Raw genomic sequence first — 12,976 nt, forward strand, 5'->3', positions numbered from 1 at the left:
ATCTAATTCCCTCAGCATTGTCTGATTTAATTAGAGTACATTGCATTAGCCTTGTTTTCATTTTGTTAATGTTCATCGTATAACCTCTTTTCAAAGTACTACACATTCTATTCAACTAATCTTCCAAGTTTTGTGTTGTCTTCGACACAAGAACAACGCCATAGGCAACTCTCAGACTTTTAATTCTTCTCCTAGAACTTTAATTCCTACTGCAAATTTCTTTGGTTTGCCTTAGCGCTTGCTCTATGTACCAATTGAATAAAATGTGGGTTAGGTTACAACCCTGTCTCGCTCCCTTCTCAACCAATAACAGCGGTATTGTTTCTGTACAATTTGTAAACAACCTTACGCCGCAATTATTTTATTTCTGGGATCTTCACAATGTCAAAGAATGTATTACGGTCAATACTGTCAAAACTTTCTCTAAATCCACTAATACTATAAACGTAGGTTTGCCTTTTTTCAACCTATCTTCTAAGATAAGTCGTATGGTCAGTATTGCCTCGCATGTTCCTACATCACATATCTTCGGAATAAAAACTGATCTTCCCAAAAGTGGACTTCTACTTGTTTTTTCCAGTCGTCTGTAAATAAATCGTGTCAATATATTGCAACCAGAACTTAATATTGGCTCGGTAGTATTTACGCCTGTCATTGCTTGCGTTCCTTAGAATTACTGTTATTACGTTCATTTTGAAGTCTAAGTATATTTCCTTTTCATATGTCCTGCATACAGTCTGGAATTACCAATTGCTGACGATTTGTAGATCTTCTGGCTCTCCTCTGCAAATCAAAGACAAACAGTTGAACATCAATTCAGAAAAAAGCGAAATACTAAATACGAAAAATAAAAAAAACCTTAAAAACTTAAAAATGGTTCGTGTTAGAACACTTTGAAAGGTATATTCGGATTCTGCACACTAAAATATATACTAGTTGACGTATCACATCCCAGATGCAAAATGGTTGTTCACTAGTGTTGTTACTCTCTGTTGTGCTGTAAATAGTGCCCTGCTACCAGTATTTTGTTATGTGGAGTTATACTTAACCAGTAAACCTGTAGTCTGTTAAAAGTATTCCAAATGGAGTCTCATTTTGTTACTAGATGTTACTGATGTAAACTTTGTTCTTTAATGAGCATCAGTTGACCGATGACCAGTACAGTTTTATCATACGGGGACCCAGAATCAGTCATGGATTACCACTGCACCTTTTGACCACACTTTTACCAGACACAGCCACAAAGAATGTAACCAAGCCATCATTATATGAAAGTTAACTAAAACATGGGGGCCTCTTATGTCTGTTGTTATATAAAAATGCAGTAACAGTCTAACCTTCACTGTATACAAACGCAGAAAGCTTAAACAAGATACTCTTCAATGAAATTTGATTGACTAGCAATAAGCACATTATCTAAAGTAAGTGCACCCACAAACTTTTATATTCTACTACACATTCAACAGATATTTCTACTCTAAACCAACTTTTAAAATATAGATATACTATTTTGCAGTAATCACTGATAATATGGTATGCCCCTGTTACCGTAAGTCTTCTGTTCATAAATTATTTTGTATGACCATGGTGAGTGGTAGAGTTTGTGTAGCCATCTCATCTATTTTTCATTTCTGGTTTATTGCTGTAGAGTGCTGCAAATAATATCGAACCAGTGATTCAGAGCATTTCTATTTCGATTACTGTGCGCTGTCACTGTTCGCAGGAGTTGTTGGCTGATATTAATCTGGCGACCGTGTTTTATTCAGTTATTAACTGAATAAGGGCGTTGCCGGTATATATTTATTCCAATCTTCTATTAGCATTTCTCCTCCTTCCCCTTGTCTCTGTCCATCTCCTCCTCCTCCTACTCCTCCTCCCCCTCCCCCTCCCCCTCCCCCTCCCCCTCTCTCTGTCAATGTTCTCCTCTCTCCTCTCTCTGTCCATCTCCACCTCCTCCACTCTCTGTCATCCTCCCCTTTTCCTCCTCTGTCCATCTCCTTCTTCGCTCTCTGTCTGTCCATCTACTCACCCCCTTCTTCTATCCACGTTATCGCCCCCACAGCAATATGTGGTTGCTGGTTCTTATACCACAGTAATTCATTTCAGATAGTAAGTATTATGTACAAAGTTTAGTTGAAGTCGATCCATTGGCTTAGGAGGAGCTTTTTACCCGCTGGATTGTCCGCATATGTACGTGTCACGTGTATTTAACACACTCCACACATGTCTGTGCACACATTTCACCTGTATCTATAGCAAGTTTCACTCTGCTCTTTCGTTTTCACGCAGATCAATGTTTATGATGTCGTATCTCATGAACTACGTGTCCTACAATGAAATATTTTTGCGTGTACTTTCAGTGACATTTGTTAATAATCTCTGCGAAATGGGTTGTGAATAAAGTTAGTAGTATAGAAGTAATGTATGATGCAACAGTTTCACTGCATGAACAACGAAAATATAGTAAGAGATAATTTTCTTTTCTTTCGTCATTTTGCGGGGAATGTCAGCGAGAAAGAGTTTCGCAAGGTTTTAAAATTATGTGTAGAGTTTGTTTGCAGGCCACAAAGTGATCATTATCTCAAATACTGAATGAACATTGTCTGGCGCACCACGAAGGATTTAACCGAAAGGAACGCAAATCGGGAGATGTATCTGTACAGACTAACAGATGATTACAATTTCAGAAAAAATTGGTTAAGTTATTCAAGAAAAAGAGCTTCACAAATTGAGCAAGTCAATAACGCATCGGTCTATCTTTGGCACTTATACAAGTTTTTATTCGGTTTAGCATTGACTGACAGAGTTGAAGAATAACGTGCCAAATTTTGTCCAACTGGCGCGTTGGATTGTCAGAACCGCGACCTGGTATGAGTGCTATGCCTGTAATGCTCCAAACGCTCTGTATTGGAGAGACGTCCGGCGACCTTGTTGACAAAGGTAGGATTCGGCGACCATGAAGACAAGCAAATGAAACTCTCGCCGTATGCTTACGAGCATTAATTTGCTGAAACGTAAGCAAGCTCAGGGTGGCTTGCCACGAAGGACAACAAAATGGGGCGTAGAATATCGTCTACGTACTGCTGTGCTGCAAGGGCGCCGCGGATGGCAACCAAAGGGGGTCCTGCTATGAAAAGAAATGGTATCGCTCCTCGTTGTCGGGCCGTATGCTGGGCGACAGTCACGTTGGTATCCCACTGCTATACTGACACATCATGACTGCAATTGATAGCAATGGAACTGTCTGGAGTGAAGCGTCCCGCTTCCTACTAGGCCTGGATGACCAACGAAGACGTTTCTGGAGACGCCCTAGAAAACGTTTAGGTATCAGCATGACTGTCCCCCACCATATGGCCCAACAGCCATTTCTTTTCATAGGAGGATCCCTTCGGATTTCATCCGCGGCGCCCTTACAGCACAGCGCGCTACGGCGACTCTGTTCTATATCTCCTTTTGTTGCCCTATATGGCAAGCCATGCTGGGCTTACGTTTCAGCAAGATAATGCCCGCCCACACACAGCGAGAGCTTCTACTGTTTATCTTTGTGCCTGCTAAACCCTGTCTAGGTCAGCGAGGTCGCCAGCCAGCTCGGGAGTTTGGCGATCTAAAGCGCCAATTAGAGGAATTTGGCACGACATCCCGCAGGAGAACATCAACAAAACCATTACTCAGTACCAAGCCTAATAACTGTTTGCATAATGGCAGAGTTGAACGAACGCTTTATTGACTTGTGAAGCTCCTTCTCTTGAATAAACCATTCAGTTTTTCTGAAAATGTAATCATTTCTTTTTCTGTACATGAACATCACACCTACCGATTTCCGTCCCATTGTGATCGTTCATTCGTGGTCAGTTTTTCTCTCTCTTAGAGTGTCTTTAACATACAGACCTTCCAGCCAATCACAATAAAGTGCAGCTCGTAGGTTTTATCACTGGCTATTTCCTGCTACTGCTCACGACGCTTCTCTAGGGTCTTCTTTCTCTTGGAGGACTTCGAGAACTACCTCTGCAACGGATGCTGGAATCATCAACCGTCATGGTGAAAAACTCGCTCTTAATATCAATCTTGTTGGCTCCGATCACCATCGTTTAGAAGGATCAGGGAAAGTCCGACCCTTCATCTGCATACGAACAAAATATCCCTTCGCTCTGGAAGAGGAATCTGCCTGATCGAAACAAGGCTAGCTCATGGGCGGCAAAAAAACGGTGTGTTCGAGGACAACTCATTTCATTTCGGAAATGTCCCTTCTACCGTTAGTGCGTTCCAGCGGAAGTATCAACAGTCCACAAAATTACGTAACGGAACGCTATACTGACTACGTCTGCTTCCCAGAGAGTCTGAGGTTCGCTTCTGACTTCTTCTCGAGAGAAATGCGTCGGCGCGTTTGTTAGTGCAGGAATGTGAAGGGCGCACATCACATAGCTTGCGCCAATGAAGGACACCTGCAATGTCGTGTACCAGTACTCGTTGGGACGGGGAAGTGGTGGACAAGGACTACATTGCTATATAATGAGGAAGGAAGGCGAGTTGGAATTTAACCTTCAGTCGGCGTCGACGTTACTTAAGTCGGAGCTCCAGCAGCATTGGAGCATGGTAGGTAGAGAACTGGGCGTCAAAAAAAACCTGAATTTTGGATGGCATAGCTGGCTGGGTTATCCCAAGGTCGCTTTCCTTGCGGATATTTGACAGGTCTGTCGTATGCATATTTCTAGAATGTGACAGACGAATGGATGCTTATACACTCACTGCCCACTGAAGGTCGGATGTCTCCTGGCGGCGTTGCAGGCATATGACGCAGTAAGAAAAGTGTGAAAGCCGAGTGGAGATGAATGGGGGATTGTCGTAGCGAGGATATGCGCTGAAAATGGAGAAAGCCACTGAGATAAGTGACTTTGCCATAGGGAAGATTATTATTTCGCAGAGGCTGTGAACGAGTATCTCGAAAACAGCTAAGCTGGTCGAATGTCCACGTGCTACTGTCGTGAGCCTCAACGGAAAGTGCTAGAAGAGCAGTGAAAGTACCACTAGGCGCCAAGTGGTTGGACGTCAACAACTCTGCACAGAACGTGGAGTTAAGAGGCTTGTATGCCCTGTATAAAGTAGGACAGATGGTGATCTGTGGCACCTCAGGCGAAAAAGCACAATGCCGGTGGACGCACATGTGTTCCGAGCAGAGCACGTTGTTGAAAAAAGGACTCTGTGGTAGACGACCCCTGTGTATTCACATGTTGGACCAACGACATCGTCAGCTGGGATTATATTGGGCTCGGGATCATTGAGCCTGAGCCGAGAATCACTCGTAACGTGTCAGCTCGTCGGATGAATCACGATTTTGCTGCACCAGGTCGATGGTCGTCTGTACAAACGCCGTCATCCAGGCTAACGGCTGCTCGTAACGTGCACCGCATAATTGAATTTTTCAGCTGCGGTTGTGAATTGTTGGCCAATATTATCATATAGCTTAATCATTCACAAACGGTGGGTATACGCTGCTCATACTTACAGAGACTACGGTAGACGATTTCCTAACCACAGAGTACCAGATTCAAGAGTTCTCTTGGGGCCTTTGTCCCGCTTCAACGCGGTGTCGGCCATGTTACGATTGTCTTGGCTGTGTTAGTTGCAGACGGTGGCCGGTTGCCCTTCCTGCCAATACCCCGAACCCACAGGGACGGAAGTAGTGTAACCAAGCTGTCTGCGCCTAGTGTAAGCCAAGGAATAGTGCGAACGTCTTCAAATGTATGCGAATCGTGTAACTGAGGGGGAAACTGGGGAACAGCCCAATATTCACCTAGGAGGATGTGGAAAAACCCCTAAAAACCAAATGCAGGCTCGCTGGCATACCGGCCTTCGTCGTTAATCCGCCGGGCGGATTCGATCCGGGGCCGGCGCGCCTACCCGAGTCCAGGAAGCAGCGCATTAGCGCTCTCGGCTACCTTGGCGGGTATACCAGATTCTAGAGAGTCTGCTTGCATTTTCACGAAACTATTTGAGACTGATGCAGTGAACAGCAATCATATTTCATTTGAACGTGCAAATCGACAGTGTGTGGATAAAGTAGTAGATATAACTTAGTTGGGGGAACGTAGTCCTTCAACAAGCACACGAAAAAATTCGTAGTCCACATACAAGAATATGGTGGACATTATACATGCAAGGCCTCTCTCCTTGCTATTTAGAGTGGATTCAGTACCTTCGAGAAGGAGACTGGAGTGTTTTCGTTGGTTAATTGCAAAACGCTGAATAATCCCATTAATACCGTTTACTGATGAAGCCAGTTTCACGCTTGATGCGTTAATAACAGTCTTAACTCTCATCTATGGTGTGTCAAAATTCCAGTTCCTTTTTGGAGACAAGCTTTCAAGAACGCTTCTCTGGATGTGTCTGGTGTGGTCTGATACACTATCAGGTGACTGGGTGTCACGCGGTGTGGCCGCGCAGTTAGAGGCGCCATGTCACGGATTGCGCGGCCCCCCCGCCGGAGGTTGGAGTCCTCCCTCGAGCATGGGTGTGTGTGTTGTTCTTAGCATAAGTTAGTTTAAGTAGTGTGTAATTCTAGGGAGCGATGACCTCACCAGTTTGGTTCCTTAGGGATTCACACACTTTTGAAGTTCTTTTATTTATTTATTTATTTATTTTTTCCAGGTGACTGGGTCTGTTCTGTTACCGCATCGTTTTGCAGGACACGGTTAGCCAGACTTTCTTGTAAAAGAAATTCAGTCTTATTGGAAAGAGTTTCTTTGGCTAGTTGTATGGGTATCTTCTACCAGAACGGCGCGGCCCCTGCACATTCCAGACGTCAATTGACGCTTTATCTAAACTTAACATTCTCCTGAAGATGGATCGGCAAAAATGGTCACGTTTCCTGGCCACCAAGGTCCCCGGGCCTTAATCCTCTAGATTTGTCTATGGGGATGTTTGGAAGGTCAAGTCTACAAAGAAAATTAAACATCACAGCTTAACTGATCGTTATGATTATTAGTAGCGCTGCTCCCATGAAAGAACGCCAAGACGACCTCAGAAGAGGTGTTGTCAAGAGAATTCGGAAGTCCATTGAAGTCGGATGTAGAATATATGAAAATTAACTTTGAACGTAATCATCTGCCTTTGTTTAGCACCTTCTGTGAGTATTTGTGTGGTCTACATTCTAACAGCTGTATCTCTGTAATCATTAAAAATTTGCACACATATTATCTGGAATGTTCTATTCAAGTCACTCTATACTACCGCTTATAAAATATTTACTATTTCTTCCGAAACGCCCTGTGTGATATAGTAGGTAGTGAACAAACTAGTACAATGTCACAATTATCACAGTGTGTAACTCCATTTTCTCTAGCCGAGAATAAAACAAACGCAAGAAAATAGATATCGCCAGATAATGCAAAATATTTATTAGGTATGCTATAATACATACCAAAATAAGATATTGTTTACTATCAGTCTTTGGCGAGAAATGTATTGTCTTTACAATAAAACGAGAACAACCTGTCAGTTCATGTACAGTGAAAAGGATCCCACACTAGAATGTGGCGCCTGCCATATAATTTTCTATACTTCTCATGCAGTATTGTAAGTGGCTTTCCGTATATGTATGCGCAATGCATCTCATTTGCTTATGTCGAGGATTTTCGGATGATCTTCGCAGCGACCCATTGTAATTTATATGTTTTCCTGCATCCTGCAACGATTTGCAGACGATGCGACCTGTCCGTAGACCATTGTCACGTATCTGGCCTAACAATCCATAATATATTGTTCATGTATTTGTGTTTAGAGAACGTTCATAAATAAATGCAATGGCTGTCACCTGTTCTTCTTTTATGAAGCAATTTCTGTATATCAAGTGCTCATACAAAGCACTGTCAGAAGTCTTCCTACATTACGACATGTGATTAAACTTTTCCTTTAGAAGTTTACATGCGAGTACGGACGAGACCCTGTAATTTCTCCCATCAGACGCACGGCTACTCCGTCGTAAGAGGACAAACGGTTTGATAGAGCTTGTCAGCCTGTAAACACAGGGTGTCCGACGAGACAGACAGTCAACACCGATAACAATGTCAGCCGGCTACCTTGTCACAAAGCAGTGTCCATCTCTAAAGCCTGAAACGCAAGGTGTCATAAGGCTCGCTACGAGGAATGACATTCTATTCAGCTTACTTTCATAGGCACGATGCAGTACGGGCAGTGAAACGTAATACGTGGTGAACTGCTTGTTTTTTAATGAAATTAATTTGTGGTACAATATATCGACCGTTGGTATATAATACGAATGTTCTACGTCTACATACATGGCTCACGAGCCACAGTACGGTACATGGTGTATGATATCACTTCCTTTTCTGTTCAACTCGCAAATAGAACGATGGAGAAATGATTGTCTATATGCTTCCCTGTGACCCCTAATTTCATGTCTTGGCGATTCTTATGGGAAATGTAAGTTGGCGGCAGCAGGATCGTTGTGCAGTCAGCCTCAAATGACTGTTCTCTAAATTTCCTCATTAGTACTTCGCGAGAAGAAGCTCTTCCTTCCATGGACTCCTATCTCAGTTCACTAAGCGCCTCCGTAATACTCGCGTGTTGATCTAACCCACTGGTAACAAACCTAGCAGCCCGCCTCTGATTTCCTTGGTGTCTTCCTTTAATTCGACATCGTGGGGATTCCAAACACTCGAGGAGCTCTCAAGAATGGGTCGAACTCGAGTTCTATACGCGGTCTTCTTTATAGATGAGCTACACATTCCTAGAATTCAACCAGTAAACCGTAGTCGAGCATTCGGCTCCCCTACTGACGATCTTTACAATCCTGCCAAACTTATACCGGGCATACTGCCCACATTCAGCAGCATCATTAAAAAATTTGTATTGCATTATATGCATTAAACATAGGAATTCCTAAGCGGCTAACCGGGGTCATAGTTCACGGTCGTGGCGCATCAACATAGTTCCAAGATGTCTGTGTATAGGCTTCCACGGGTAACAAAAATCTGATTTTCAGTACTTCCTACAATTATTGTCTGAATTAAAAATTTCGAAATGTTTTCATAATCTACTCACTAAAAGTCTGAAGGTTTGACACAAGTTTTAAGTCATAAACAGTGTACATGTCTTGAGGCCTTGTAACTGACAGCGCGCAGATGTCTGGATTACGCGGTGTTTACCCAGTGTACGAGAATGTGACCACATAGCGACTTGCAACAAACTTTGACATTACGTCAGACATTTATCAAAGTTTATCTCGCTGACAGCCCCCACAGAAAATGAAAGGAAACAAGTTGATCGTTTACTACATTTTTGCTATTCATACAGCACCACGCACAACATTTTAATTTTTTAGTTCTTCACTAATACGTTTGTTCGCAACACGTTTTTCAGACAGTATCCACAAATACCACTGAATTTACCTGAAAAATTATAGCATTTTACCACACACAGTTCGGAAGATACGTCGTCATAAACATCGAACTTCTCCTTAAAACGGAGTGCAAATTACCCAACCTAAACTAGTACAGTATTTGTTAATGAGAGCACTTAGCGAAACACCGGAAGCATAAAAATTACCAACAGTTTCATCAGAACGCTTAGATAATCCATATGAACCGACCCAGCTACTTGGAAAAATATGTTTCCTATGTTATGTTTTGATGCGACATTTTTCCCGCTGTATTCAGGTAAAAAGACGCAGTGCAAAATTTAAGATGGATTGGTAACATAAAAAATTGGTCTTCCAAAACTCGTATTATTTCAGTATTCAGTTACGGACGCATCGGTGAAGCTTTAGGAGCAAATTCCAATGATTTGAATAATATAATGATTAAAAATAAAATTCTCTTAGAAGTGCACAATTACCCATTCCTCCCCTAATACGTTTCTGCATTTTGATTCCTGTAGTATGCACGAATGTGGTGTAAAATTTATTTATTGTTTCTTTCTGCATAGATTACTTTGAACTCGACAGGTTTTTCCCTCGTTACAAACGACTCTGTGGTAGGGACATTTGCAGCTCTGGTAGTACCTTTCTTGGCAAGAACTCCGCAAACAGCTCTGTTTTGAACGAATTTTATCAAGGAGCTATCAGTTTCGTCGTTTATAGTCACATCATCAGGTGCATTTTTTCTTGTTTGGATATGCACCAGATGATGTGGCTGTAAGCAGAGAAACCGGTAGCGCGTTAATAAAATTGGTTCAAAATACGGCTCTTTGCCGAGTTCTTGGCAAAAAGCTTCTGTCCACCGTTTCTAAAAGAGAGCGAGTTTCGAAAGACGAAGAAAAATTGTCGTATTTTTGGGTTACGAGGTGCAGCATTAACGAATAGGGCTCTTTTACAACCTGGATGTAGGAGTATCGGATCAGGCGAGGGTTGGAGCGGCCTTTTACAAGTGTCCACGTCCAATTCCCGCCATAGGACAGTCGAAGCGAGAGGAGTCGAGGGCGGGCGGTAGGACCGTTACACGCTAATAGTCCGTTGACCCGCGTAGCTTTTTAGTAGGCGAGTTATTTGAGGTGCTCGACCGCCATAAAACGAGACGCGGCGGCAGGCGATTTACAAACCACGGCAGCCTAATTCAGTGCGGTGCGGCGTGGCGTGGCACGGGCACGATCGGCGCTAGGCTAGCGTGCCCTGGCGAGACGGCTGATGCGATAATTGACCGTGAAATGCCGCCCAAGCGCGTCGAAAATACGCTCCGTAAACCTGGGGTCAGCAGTGGCAGTGAAACGGCTGGAGTTGTAAAGTAAAGTGAGAGAGGCGGGGGGTGGGCGTGTGAGCTCTGACACCTGCGTAGTTCTTCACAGCACAGTGGGACCCCACCTGCTGGTACCGCGACGACTCCACCAGCTCCTGGAACACTACAGGCTGTAACATTATCTACTAGGGAGACTGCCTACGCTACGTTTGTCCATCCTCTTTTAGAATACTGCTGCGCGGTGTGGGGGGATCCTTACCAGATAGGACTGGCGGAGTACATCTAAAAAGTTCAAAGAAAGGTGGCACGTTTTGTATTATCGCGAAATATGTGAGAGAGTGTCACAGAATTGATACAGGATTTGGGCTGCACATCATTAAAAGAAAGGCATTTTTCGTTGTGACGGAAACTTCTCACGAAATTACAATCACCAACTTTCTTCTCCGAATGCGAAAAAAATTTGTTGACACCGACCTACATAGGGAGGAACGATCACCACGATAAAATAAGGGAAATCAGAGCTCGTACGGAAAGATACAGGAGTTCATTCTTTCCGCGCGCTATACGAGATTGGAATAATAGAGAATTGTGAAGGTGTTTCGATGAACCCTCAGCCAGGCACTTAAATTTGATTTGCAGAGTATCCGTGAAAATGTATATGTAAATGTAGGTGTAACCAATGCAGAAAGAGTTTGGCATTGCCTGCATGTTGTTGTTGTTGTTGTTTTCAGTCCTAAGACTGGTTTGATGCAGCTCTCCATGCTACTCTATCCTGTGCAGTCTTCTTCATCTCCCAGTACCTACTGCAGCCTACATCCTCCTGAATCTGCTTAGTGTATTCATCTATTGGTCTCTCTCTACGATTTTTACCATCCACGCTGCCCTCCAATACTAAATTGGTGATCCCTTGATGCCTCAGAACATGTTATACCAACCAATACCTCCTTCTAGTCAAGTTGTGCCACAAACTCCTCCCCAATTCTATTCAATACCTCCTCATTAGTTGCGTGATCTACTCATCTAATCTTCAGCATTCTTCTGTAGCACCACATTTCGAAAGGTTCTATTCTCTTCTTGTCTGAACTATTTATCGTCCACGTTTCACTTCCATAGATGACTACACTCCATACAAATACTTTCAGAAACGACTTCCTGACATTTAAATCTATACTCGATGTTAACAAATTTTTCTTCTTCAGAAACGCTTTCCTTGCCATTGCCAGTCTACATTTTATATCCTCTCTACTTCGACCATCATCAGTTATTTTTCTCCCCAAATATCAAAATTCCTTTACTACTTTAAGTGTCCCATTTCCTAATCTAATTCCCTCAGCTTCACCCGACTTAATTCGACTACATTCCATTATCCTCGTTTTGCTTTTGTTGATGTTCATCTTATATCCTCCTTTCAAGACACCGTCCATTCCGTTCAACTGCTCTTCCAAGTCCTTTGCTGTCTCTGACAGAATTACAATATCATCGGCAAACCTCAAAGTTTTTATTTCTTCTCCATGGATTTTAATACCTACTCCGAACTTTTCTTTTGTTTCCTTTACTGCTTGCTCAATATACAGTTTGAATATCACCGGGGAGAGTCTACAACCCTGTCTCACTCTCTTCCCAACCACTGCTTCCCTCTCATACCCCTCGACTCTTATAACTGCTATCTGCTTTGTGTACAAATTGCAAATAGCCTTTCGCTCCCTGTATTTTACCCCTCCCGCCTTCAGAATTTGAAAGAGAGTATTCCAATCAACATTGTCAAAAGCTTTCTCTAAGTCTACAAATGCCAGAAACTTAGGTTTGCCTTTCCTTAATCTTTCTTCTAAGATAAGTCGTAGGGTCAGTATTGCCTCAGGTGTTCCAACATTTCTACGGAATCCAAACTGATCTGTAGCCTGTGCAGGAGGAGTTTGGCATCGCCTGCATACCTGCCAATAATTAGTTTCATAGGTTTAATTTTCACTCTTTGGTCCCCTTGAATCGAAACCCACGTTCGCAGATATGCAGGCTGTGTCAACTCCTTTTGCACAGCTTACACCTTACAGCCTGTAGCACATGTAACTGAGGTGACAAAAGTCGGGATAGCTCCTAATATCATGCCGGACCTCCATTTGCCCGGCGTACTGCAGAAACTCGACGTAGCATGGACAGAACAAGTCGTTGGACGTTCCCTGCAGGAATGACGAGCCATGAAGCCTCTGTAGACGTCCATGATTGCGAAAGTGTTGCCAGTGCAGGGTTTTATGCACCAACTGACCTCTCAATTACGTCCCATAAACGTTCCA

The sequence above is a fragment of the Schistocerca serialis genome, chromosome 8 (genome assembly GCF_023864345.2).
Source record: "Schistocerca serialis cubense isolate TAMUIC-IGC-003099 chromosome 8, iqSchSeri2.2, whole genome shotgun sequence".
NCBI classification, from domain to species: domain Eukaryota; kingdom Metazoa; phylum Arthropoda; class Insecta; order Orthoptera; family Acrididae; genus Schistocerca; species Schistocerca serialis.